Below are 13,367 nucleotides of genomic sequence, written 5' to 3'. Positions count from 1 at the left end.
TTAATTCGAATGTTATATTCTTCCCCAAAGGGATTTTTATTGTTATGTTGGTTTTGCATTATAAATTTGTGTTCAAGTTCACTCTAGTGATGTATTCAACTATATGAATTCTCTATCGAATTGAGTAAATAATTCCGACCATAGGTACATGTATCTTCAAGTAGAAAGCATTGTTATTGTTATATTCTAGATGTAAATTCCGGTCACCTAAATCTTATAAAATATATGTATGTGTTCTTCATGTGTCTATAATGGCAGGTGAACATGGCTTCTTCTCGCGTTATTGTTTTATGGTAGCTTTATATTTACTACTACTCTGAATTTTTAATTACATTTTGTTGTCATGCATCAAGCCGCCAATATCTCTCAACATTCTTTATCTTTAATTTATTATTTTCAGCTCGTGTCAAGGTTAGACAAGGGTCATTACAGGTTCCATGCATTACTATGCACTAGTATTTCAATCAACGACCTAATACAATGTGCTCTTATGCTACCATGAATTCTTAGTCTGAATGTATAGGGCCTTTCTGATGGTGGTGACCCAAATTTTAATCTAGGATTTACTTCGTTACCTTAAATTATGTCCTCTATCTCTTATAGTCCCTCGACATTGTATATGTAATTGTTGATAGTGTTTATTCATATATAGTTCCTAGGACCATGGTTTGTTGTAAGAAGAATAAGTATTACTTAGGCATCGGCTGAGAAGATGTATCCTAGTGATATACTGACATGATACTTTTATTTATTTGCATAACCCTAGCCAAAGAATAATTTTGTTTCCATTTTTTTGTTCTCATTGATTAAATCAGAACCCCTCATCCTCATCCTCACTCTTATTATTCTTCTACTAACACTATACCCTTATTAACATTTCTCTACACTTTCCATGTTCTGAGTTATTTTTTAATGGTTTCCTAATTTGCCAACTGTACTTTTAGTTTTTATTTCAGTGAGAAATATATTTATGTGGACAGGCTATAACTAGTTATGTGTAGAGATAAATGCGTTTTATAACCATCCAGGGTAAATTAACCGCTCTTTACTTCATTATGTTTATACTCATTGATATTCCCATCTTACTCCTTAATTCAGCTTGTTATATCCTTCAACTAATGGTTTTTATTTTATCGTTCACCATGATCAAAATAAAAACAATTGACCTACCCATAACGTCATGGATTCCTCATTACGTACGACAATATATCACATACATATATAAATCAATTTAGTTCGCATACCATTGGCTAGAATAACTTCCACTTTCTCTAAATTCGAATAATATCACAGTACTCACATGCCTCCTAGTTCTAAAGAAAAAATAATAGAATCCAAACTAGATTTACAAATTTGATAATTACGAAGGACCCAGAAATGGAGACTGGACAATTACTCAGGAACGCAACATTCTCCTCCCAGCCACGAATTGAATCCATCAGTTCTCCATCGAGCTAAGATTTTCTTGCCATCGGAATCAATCCCCCTTGATTCCTAGGTTGTTTCTTTTTATAATTTCTCCTTCCCTGCAAATTTGAGTAGCATCCTACTTTAAGGTATGCCAATTTTTTGCCTAGTTTTTTTTTGTTTAGTTTTTTCGAAAAAATATACTTTTATTTTTATTTAAAACACTCTTTTCTCTCAAAGAGTTCTATATTCCACCTTACTTAGCATTTCTCTCCAACTAAGTAATTAACATAATCTTTCTCTCCCATTATATTAATTTAATTTCTTTTATTTATCTCCTAGGAATTTTTTTTAGGAGACTTTTAAAGAAGGTCCATCATGTGGTCTTACCACCACAACTTTTCTTAGCTTGGAAAGAAGTCTTCTACACTTTTGTGCTCTTTCCTCAATATTGCCAAGCAATTAATTTTTTAACTTAACAATAATAATATAATTACATCATGTTATAAGTCTTATCATGCTAGTAAATCTAATAATAGTTCAACATCTAAAAATAATAACTATCTAAAAGGAAAAGTTATAGGGGTGTTACAAGAGCAAAATGGAGTTGGGATGATCTATAATTTGTAATTTAGTATTAAATTAATTCTCAAATTAAATTGTAAAGACAAGTTAATTAATATTTATGAATAATAAGTAAAAAGAGATGTTTTACTTTTTTTTAATCTAGTAAGAGTGGAGCCTTCCATTAATCGAGAAAAAATACATAATGTACACTTTTTTAACAGAGCCAAGAACAACAACACCAGCTCTGTGAACACTCAACAGACAACTAGGTTGACACAACCCCGTACCTGACTCAAACAAAACTACAAAAGGATTGATGCTTAAACCACCAATGAACTGCTCATCCTCAAAGCTACGCTCTAGAAAACCTGCCTTCCTTCCTAACCCGAAAGATAAATTTGAAAAGTTTTAAGGTTCTTTCGGGTTTGCTAAACGTCGTAGGTCTCAAGCAACAAAGAACCTGGAAACCCTTGATGACGAGGGCCCACATATCCTATGGCCCACAAAACAATAGTAAGTGACTATAAAACAATCATTAACCTGTGGTTGACTTGGCAACCCAATGACCAAGTGATCCATTCCTCAAAGATCCAACGGTCTTTAACTAATTTTGGGCCAACAACATGCCCACTCCTTAATTTGCCTTTCGGACCCGATGAGAAACCAAAACCATCTCTATATAATTTTTCAGGTCCATTTTGTGGATTAGCCCTCGATTAGCTTTATGACCCGACTACCATGCGATCCGACCCTCGTCAATCCGATGGTCCAGAGTTGATTTCGGGCTGGAAACATGCCCACTCTTTATTTTTCCATTCGGACCCGATGAGTGGCCTAAACCGCCGCTCTATAGTTTTTCGGGTCCGTTTTATGGGATATCCTTCATGCAGCTATCCGCCCGAAATCCGTAGGATGCTGGAGTTCACTGCCATCTTTGGTCGGCTGCCTATCAACCTACCCATTGTTTACCCCTTGCTTCTTCCCTGTTATTGGTTCACTTTCTACTGTTTCCATTGGTCTATTTACTACTTATCTTTCATAAATTGAAAATACTCCCTGTCTGTGATCACCTATCTGTGACAATCCTCGCACAAATTCCCTAAGGTTGTCGAATCCCAAGCATACCTTCTATTATCTCTTGTACATAGCAATCCTTCATTCGCCAGATGATTTGCTAACCTATTGGCTGTTCTGCGCATGTGAAAAAATTTGAGTGTTCTTAGAGCTCTCAGGTAGGATTGTATACGTTGATAGACCTGCAATAACGGCCAATGATTTTATACTTTTTCTGGTGCTGTGTCGTTGCCTATCTTTTTGACCAAACTAATTATCAATTCAGTGTCTACTTCTATGATGGCATTGTGTAAACTGGATTTAATCAATATTTCTAGGCATTGCTCTAAGGCCATGAGTTCCACCATATTATTAGTGGCATTCCCCAAATGACTATGCAAGATGCCTTTTATGTATCCCTGCTCATCTCTTATGACTCCTCCATAACCAGCAACCCCAGGGTTTCCCTTAGAGGCTTCATCTATATTAAATTTCAAAAATCCATGAAGAGGCAGTTGCTAGAAGTCCATCCCTACTGTTGTATGTCTTACGATCTTGCTTATGCCCTGGGGAACAGGCAACTAGAGACCCAAATGTAAAAGTATATGAGCATCTTGGTCTAGAGGAGGGTTCTTGGGGGGTTTCTTTAGAAGGGTGCTCATAGTTTCTTTGAGCTGTCTTACAATCTGAGCTATGATGCTCTCGGTTGAGCCAATTCTGTTCTTGAAAATCCTATTGTTGAGTTTTTTCCATACATCCTTGATAAAAAAAACCTAGCACCAGAGTCCAGGCTTTGTTGATTATTTCATTTTCTAAGAATTCTTTCCTCTAGTTCTTCAAAGTGCCAGTGATGCTGAATTCATCCCTGTCAATTTGCCTGAAGATTGAGACTACCCAACTCCACAAGGTAGAGGTGAATGGGCAGAGGTTGAGTAGGTGATCCATCGTTTCTTCTTGTAGACCACATAACTGGCATCTAGATGGACCAACTAAACCTATTTTTTCTAAGATTTTCCCAAGTCAGAATTTTTTTATGTTGCACCAACCACATGAACAGTTTGATTTTCATCCAGTGCGGGTTCTGCCATAGGTCCTTCCATATCTTATTAGGGTTTGGAAATTCAAGCCCAGTGGAAATTCTTTTGGCTTCTTTGAGATTGAAGTTCTCTTTGTTGTTTCTTCCCCATCTTAGTTGGTCAGACGATGTTGAAGTCAAAATCTTTCTCTGTTCCAGGATCATTGCAAGAGCTTCTCAGGGGCATGTGGTAGTCATTTATCTCGCTACTCTACTACATAGAAGATGTTATGTGTTGGTTAATTTTGGCCTACCATTTTTTGAGACTACATTATCGTTGTACATAAGTGTTATGCGTGCCAAATTTACGATCATAAGACCCATGCTCCACCCACTCAATTGCATCCCATTATCACCATCGGACTGTTTGTGAAATGAGCTATCGACTTCATGACATATAACCCTCACTCAACCGAGGGACATGGTTATATCATTGTCGTAGTAGATTATTTTACTAAGTGAGTAAAGGTGATGCCTACATTTAACAACATTGGCGAAACAGTTGCATACTTATTTTTCAATCACATTATTGCATGGTTTGGTGTTCTGCAAGCCATAGTTAAGGATCATGGAAATAATTTCCATAATAATAAGATGGTCGAACTAACTGCTAAGTTGGGACTCTCCCATGAAAGTTCCACTCCCTACTATCCTCAAGCTAATGGACAAGTTGAAGTTATTAATAAAGTTCTTAAAACTATGATTCAACGTATGGTAGGAGTCAATAAATCAGACTGACATCTAATCCTTTATGCTTCCTTGTGGGCATACCGAACCTAAGGAATAATACCATAGTTACACCCTTTCATTTGGTTTATGGTCTAGAAGCAATGATTCCAATCGAATGTGAGATTCCGTCGCTGAAACTAGCTATCAAACTTCTTCCCGCCACTTCTGTAGAAGAGGAACATATTTTACATCTGGTTTGATTAAATGAGACACAACATGATGCTGCTAAGGCTAATGAAGCTCATAAAGGACATATCAAGGCACAATATGACAAAAGTATCAAGCCTTGTGTCTTCTCAAAAGGATACCTTGCTCTTTTATATGACCAAGAATCTGATAAGTTAGGCTCATGAAGGTTCTAACCTATGTGGCCAGGTCCATATGTTGTCAAGTGTGTCCATGAAAAATGGGCCTATGAGTTAGTCAATTCCCATGGGATTCCACTAGCATAGCCTAAGAATGGGTTGTACCTTAAAAAAAACTATGCTTCATCTCATGCATAGTAACACTATGTACATACTATCTATAGGTGTGGTGTGTGTGTTTGCAATGTGTCTCTTTAGAGTTTCCTAAGGTTTTTGATTATTCCTTTTACGTTTGGTTTTCATATGTTGGCATCCCTTGAACCACATTTTAGTTATATTGATGGTGTTAGTCATAGTACTCAAAACCTATCCTCTACGGGATGGGCTATCTTTTCTCCAAGTGGCGAGTTAGTGAGTCAATAAGGGATTTGTTTTGGTCAGTCTACCAACAATGTCGTCGAGTATAGCACAGTGGTCAAACTACTATATGATGTTATTTCACATGGTATCCATTGTTTAGTTGTCACACTTGACTCACAACTCATGGTACTACAAGTTACTAATATTTATTCACATAGAAGTCCTACCATCTTGCGTATGTTTTTAAGGGTTCGTCTTCTAGAAAGACATTTCAATTTCATACAATATGAACACATTTCTAGAAATATGAATACATTGACAAATGCACTTTCTAATCATGTTTTAGATAAACATTTTCAACAAATGTAAATAAATTTCAAAACACATTAGATCCTTGAAACTACAATAAGAACACAGAAACACTCAAGATATACATATACATGCATACATACATACATACATACATACATACATACATACATACATACATACATACATACATATATATATATATATATATACAAACTTTGGTTTTACAAAATTTGTTCCTGAGACACATATGGCCACACAGCCCATATACAAAATACATGAAAATATATAAGTAGACTAATAAAAGTGGTCATGTAAACAAACAACTACATGAGCTATCTTGTGTAATAGTCGACCAATACAACTAGGAACTTCGAAGGTGTGTTGCTGAGTTCACAATGGAACCTAGTCGATCACCGTCTCATCAATCCCGTGAGTCAACCCCTCCATGTCATGCTCCACCTTAGTTAGGATCTCGACTACATTTAGATCTCTTAGCACATCACATCCTACTCCAACAACCTGTGCTGGATCTACTACTCCTTGTGTTTATTATTATGTACAATGGAGATATGAAGCACCTATCGATTGAATAGGCCCAATATTTGCATGATCAATCACTAGTTTTAGTCTTAGAAACATCAAAAACACCAAAAAAAAAAAATTAAAACTTTCAAAACTTCAAATGGTCGAAATATCTCACCTATAACATCCTATTGCTCACCCTCAGGAAGCACGAGCTCAGGGTCATCACGGAAGCCCATCCTTGTGTACGGATAATCATTGACCATAATGAACTGTATGCGTAGCCATCCAAAGAAGGCTGGTGAAAATACAATTGTCAATGAATCTGCATGTCGGGATATATGATCTATCCACCTCCTCATCTGTGGTACCCTCAGATCAATGGGCTCAAGTATAATATGTTGAGGCTGAAGTAGTGGAATATATTCTAGGGCAAAAGAGACTAAGATGGAATTGTATCAAACTTTTTTCAACTTTCCCTCTCTTGCTTAAGTAAGTTGTTCTTTCATATTGACCAATACCCCTCACTCCAGTTGAATATTTTTTTTTCTAAGCAATGCAATCTGGGAATAATGAACAAGATCATTCACAAGGGAAAATAGGTTACATGTTTTTTACCAATCTTTCCATCTCTAGTTGGTTTGGATCAAGGTTTGCAATAGTAATGATATAGTCTTTCACTATTTCTCCACCCCTTTTCCCACCTAGCAAAGAGATGGGGGCAACTCTACTAGATAAACTAGTCAGAAAATATGTCATCTATTGTGATCTTGAGAATATGTTCTCCAAAATGGAATTCCTGTGCTTGCACATCCCATAAATGAACAAGATATTCCAGTAGCTCCATTTTTTTCCTCATACCAGGAATCCAGAAGAATTTCAACGATCCACAATCCTTTAGTGTCTGATGGTAGCAAGATCATTAGTTGAATTTAAATCCTATTATTTGTGTTCTCTTTCTCTCCAAATGAAAGCCTTTTTATACTAATGAATACCTCAAACATCAAAGAGAGACTCATTAGGATCCTTTCCATGCAACAAAGCTTAGAACATTTAAAGGGAAACTGGAAAACAAATTTGGGATTTATGCTTAACGCACCCCAAAGGAAGAAGACAGAGTGTTGCACCTCCTACCTACAATGTATCCTCACATAGGTGCAAAGTAGTTTTCTACTCCCTAGGCCTGCGTTGGTCCTAGGGAAATTTTTTAGACCCCCAGGGCCCTCAAAAATACCAAAAAATTGCATGAAATCATAAAATGGGACCATGAATTGAAAGAGAAAGGTCTTATCTCCTACCTGAAAGTGACGACACCTGAAATGATCGACCAGATGAGCACAATTAGTTGTAGAAGATCGAGGGAAAAAACTACTCAGAAATCTCATTGTTGAAGGTAATTCTGAAATGGTAAATATGAATAGTCATTTTGGGTATTCATGGTTGTTTCTTCCATTATTTTATTTGCATTTAATGTTTTGACTTAGTAACAACCTATTTTTAGCATGAAACAGGTATGTTTAATCCTTTTGTGATGTTCTGAGCAGGTCAACAACTTTTTGATGGATTTTGCCATGTTTTGAACAGATCATTTTGACCAAGGAGTATACTTTTCTCAGTTTTTTGGACTCCATAGATAGGCTAACTACGAAAAAGGAATACCTTAGTCAAACATGGCTAAGAGGTTCTCTTGGGTATTATTTTCTGCCTTTTTGGACCTAAGGGACTATCTATGAAAAGGAACATCTAGAGTTTTCTTTTTTTCCTCTTTTTCAAACTCTATAAACATGAAAAATATGTTGAGTTATACCTTCGCTAGACTCGTTAAAACATCAAACAATGATGGACTCGTCATTCATGACAGGACCAAACCACTCCTTCTCTAGGTTCGTTAAATATTCTCAGATGGATTCATACGAACAATGGACTTACAGATCAAGAATATGTTATCCTCCTCAAGCTTCTTAAAAAATAAAGAGGAATTGACCAGTATGGTTGGGGAAATTGGGAAAACAGGGTACTCCATTTTTCTAATGGCAGCGAGTTGCTCTTGAAAACGACACTCTTCCACTTCATCTCCTTAGTTGTTGGGTTGGGAAATCTACTTGTCTTTTGGTTTGTCATATCATTTTCAAAGCCTCCACTTTTGGTTTTGGGTTAATTTTTCCAACTCTTTTCAGTGTTGCCACTGTGTTAAAGAGAGGTCATTCCGTTAATATTTGTTATAATACTCTTAGACCTCCCTTCCATGTTTGTCATTCTTGATCCAGTTTGCATCAACATCATTCTGACCATTTTGTCTCAAATCATCACACTTGTTTCATGTCGTTGATGGAGAAATACATCAAGGACCTCCTGCGATGGGTCACTTCATATTGACATTAGTTCATTATCTAGGAACCTAACTTAGAAACACCCTTTGGTAGCTTGGTTCTTTCATATATCAATGGCACGTTTCCTCGCTCTCAGTGATAGATTTTCATCATTGGCCTTCGACTGAAATATTTTGTGTGGTTCTTCACATCAACTCATTTATTCACACCATAAAGATTGTATTAGAGTACCTTGTGAGCCATTAACATCATCGTTGGTTTCTCTCATGTCTGTTAACGACTTACATCATTAGTCGATGGTGTCTACCATGTTCGACTCTAGCTCGTTGATTCGCATGGTTAGACACGTACATTGATTGGTCGTGTGAACGAGATATAGGACCCCAGATCTAGTTTCATCCATTGGGACTATGATTTCAGGAATAATTCAAGATCACAATGTATGATGGATATGATCATACAAACATTCATCTAGCCATGGGTCCACCATTAGTCTTCCGTGGAAATTTTTGTCATTGTACATGTAATGATTAGCTTATGTGCTGAGTATGGGTATGCCTCCCTCAAAAAATATCCCATGACATAAATGTATTGTAACAGATAATGATCTCTCTTGTTGTTCTTGATCTCGACTTGTCACAAGGTTAAGAACTTTAGTCATTAGTTATCATTTTTGACTTTGCGCCTTAGGGGGAAATATATTATAGGCAATTTTGTCACATTTGGTCAATAGGCCTTCAATTGGATCAATCAAAATCCTTTTATCTCCTTCTCATAATCATACGACAAATCCCTAAGCATGAGTCATTATTATTCCTGAGTTTATGCCTGGAAACACCTTGATTCAGTCATTTTAAGGACCAACGCTCCCTGGCCTCCTACTGGACAACCTTGATAACCAAGTTACTCCATTGTGTATTGTGTTGATCACCTACAAGTTGCTCCATTATGCAATTCCGTTGGTTCTACAAATTTAGGGAAAAGAGAGAGAATATTGAATCCTCTTCTTCTAGAAGCTTCCAAGATTTTTTGTAACCATTTACCTCATGTAAAACTCTCGAATCCTATCCTATCCTACATTTTACTTTTCATCCCTTATCCCTTGATCTCATCCTCCCATCAAGAGTGGATCTCAACCCCTAATTGGTAAAAGGATAAGAATTCATGAACTACCTCCTTCACCTATATATTTACTGCCATCCATAGGCAAGGGGTTCAATTTTGGAGAGTGATTCTACCCTTATGTTGCTGATGTGAGAGATATCTTCCCATGCATTAGGGTGATTAGAGGTGAACTTTGTGATAAGGAAAGGACAAGTCAACTTCGAGGAACTCTTTTAGAGGATCAGAACCTATTTTTGGTTGAAACTCACTCCATTTATATTAATGACAAGAGTTCTTTGTTTTCCTATATATGATGTTATGGTTTCATACATTTCAATACCATGTTGATCTATTGAATAAAGCGATTAGATGATGCTATATAGATTATGTGGATTGTTGGCTTGGGTTATTTGGCTGTCCATGTTCTAATAATAACATTTAGAGCTAGAATTGGATCATTCAAGCCAAGAAAGGAGTGAAGAATACGAAGGATCCTAGGTAAGTTTCATCGCATTATCTATTTACTTTTAGGAAACCAATAGTGCCTTTGTCTTTCTGTTGTTCTAGGTCAGTCCACCAGGACTAGAGAAGATACTTCTATCCACATTTGTACATTCTGCATAACAGTATTTAAATAATAGACTAAAGATAAGGAAAAGAAATATTCCTTAAATTTTTAATTAAGGACAAAATATTGATAAAGAAATAACGATATAAAAAAATAATTATAATAATAAATGGTTTTTGTGATATTACTACTATGGATTGATACTTCCAATGTTTGGAATTTACAACAAAATCACATAATGAGTCCTTATTGATTGATGAATTGTAACAATACTGCTAACTCTTATTGAGTGCAGGTTGCTAACCCTTGACGGGTTGTGATACATGATGATCACCCATACATGAGGCCTATAATTTTTTTTAAATGATATAATAGATATATGTTTGTTTTGAAGATGATTGAGGAAAAATATTGTCATCCCTAATAAATGTTGAAGTAGGTCAAGCTAGACAAAGTGTTCCATATCAAATTCTTGCGCATTCTCTACCAGAGAAAAAAATCAGGCCACAAAGGCATGTAATCACCCAGGTTAGAGGGAGGTGGAAGTATTTCAACCCAAAAAAGGCTACCAAGGAGAATGAATATTCCACATGTGAGGCATGTTCTAATCTTATTTGAAGGCCAAGAAACACCGAGGATGATATTTCCCTTGAAAGGGGGAAGATGTAACACCCCTCGATAAAAAGTTGTAAATATTTTGTTTTACCACATTATTTTGGTAAAATTGTGGGCCATGTGAAAGGTCATAGATGGATAACAAATATTGTTTTATTTTTCTTAAGTAATATTAACTATGATTAGCCAAAAATATGGGAAAGAGTGCTAAAAGAGAGTTTCACTTACCAGATAGTTAGAATATAGTTATTCCTCTCCCTAGAGATAAATAATCCCATTTGGGACAAGGAAGCCAAGAGGGGAGAGGGAATAAAACCTCAGGAAACCTTGAAGACTTGGTACTTGGTTGGAGGAGGTCCAAGAGAGGAATTAAAGCTTTAAGCTTTGAACCTAAGATAGGATGCTATTGAGGTAGGAAGGACGCTACCAAGTGAAGGATTCTTGAGTTGCTTGGAGCCTTGTTCTCAGTCAAATTTCAGACCAAGCCTAATTGGGATCAAGAAAAGGGTCTTGAAATAACTTGTAAAGGTTACCACTCATAAAATTTCTCTGGGTGTGTTAACTAGCTCAGGGGGAGTTATGGTGTTAAAAACCATGCTCATTGGTTGGGTGGAGCACTCTTGACCCAGTTTTTTTGCAAATTAACCAAAAATTTGCAGCAAAGATAAGTAAATCGATCTATTATTGTTTATGTTCTTTTCTTTAAAGCAAAAATTTTCCTATCTATAAGTGATTTGAGTTATCTACCGATCATTTATTATTGTAAAAGTAAGAGCCTCATTGCGTAATAATGTGTATGTCCATTATTTTCTATAAGATTAAGAAGTTGACACATAATAGTTGTAGAATGTGAAATATGTATAGAAGACTTTAATCTCGAAATTTGTGAAATATGTTCAAGCTGATTTCCTAGTAGTCTAGTCTAGAAGTCTTGAGATTCCAGAGAAAAGTAACTGAAACGGTTCTATTTTCATAAATGAATAAATAAATCTAAGATTGAAGACAAACTTTAAATTACTCGTAAAACTATTTATATATAAATAGTTTTACCAAAGAATTTATATAGCACTAAAAATAAAGACCCAGGATGAGATTTTCTAAAGCATTACCATGGACTATAAATGTGCTCCATAAACTTTAGTTCAAAAATATAGGCTACATCACCAAACCATAGAAAATAGCTTAGAGAGAAGGAACATATTATATAAAAAACAATAAAATAACATATTGTATAGAGATTCCACAATTAATTGCGAAGGAAGGGATTGTTCTTTGGAACCTCAATGAAAAAAATAAATTCCAAAAATGGACTTGGAAAGCAAATTTCAGTAGACAGTTGCTTAGAACACTACAGTCATACACTAATAGAATGGAATTTTTTTTTTTTTTTTCAGTAGGCCATGATGGCATACCCAATTCATGTAAAAATATACATATATGCATGTATATATTCTGCTTAATACTAAGCAGCAAATGAATTTTCACTAAGCTATAGATAAGTTTCCAATAAACCTTGTTCGGCATGGTAGGATACCCTCGTATAGAATATTAAAAAAAAAATATAAAGTAGGAAAACTACCAGCCATGGTAATCTGCCAAGGAATTATTTCTAAATTTCAAGAGGAACAAAACCCTTTGAACGAGACATTTCAATAGAGTCAATGATGGGTACCTCTAGACAAGGATAAGGTAAAATAAATAAAACCCTGGAACAATTCTCCCACAACCATATGGAACCCTTAGGTAAATATCATAGGAGTATACCGGTCAAAGCACACGTAAACCTTCAAGGTTCATACAATTGCAAATGCAACCAGATGATAATAAAATATTGGAGATGGTTTATCTCTTACCTCTAAAGCCCTACTATCCTCAAAACAAAATAATTACCTCTTGGAACCCTGTACCAGGCACTAATGGAGAAAGGTTACCAAAATGATGAGGAAGAAAGTGTATGAGTCGACTCGCTCAGAGAAGGAAAGTTGAAATTCATGATCTAGCTTTAACGAGATGATGTTCAAACCATTGGATTCAGCGTCGGGAAAGCAACGGAAGATAACCATTGAAACGAGGCAAGTGTGGAAGCCCATCAAGAAAGATGATTGGGAAACCTACAACAAAAAGGGTGTTTGAGTGAGTAGCGAAAAAAGAACTTTGCACTTAAGAGGTTATTTTTTTTCCTTGAGGTATGAATACAATTTAGTACAAACCCGTGAATGGGAATTTCTTAGTCACACAATAAACTACACGAACCTAATACACTGACCCATAAGCATAACAACAAGAACAATTTTTTTTTTGCATATCTTAAAACATCATTACTCCTGTATATCCTAAAGTCATATAAAAGAGGAAACTCGAATAATACTTGCTACCAAGGAACAACAGCTGGCTTCGTCATTTTGAATCCTTTTGAGAAA

Source organism: Pinus tabuliformis, chromosome 1_2, assembly GCF_031772625.1.
Source record: "Pinus tabuliformis cultivar Carrire ecotype Pingquan chromosome 1_2, CPIR1, whole genome shotgun sequence".
Lineage (NCBI taxonomy): Eukaryota > Viridiplantae > Streptophyta > Pinopsida > Pinales > Pinaceae > Pinus > Pinus tabuliformis.
Note: the sequence above shows the minus strand (reverse complement) of the source record.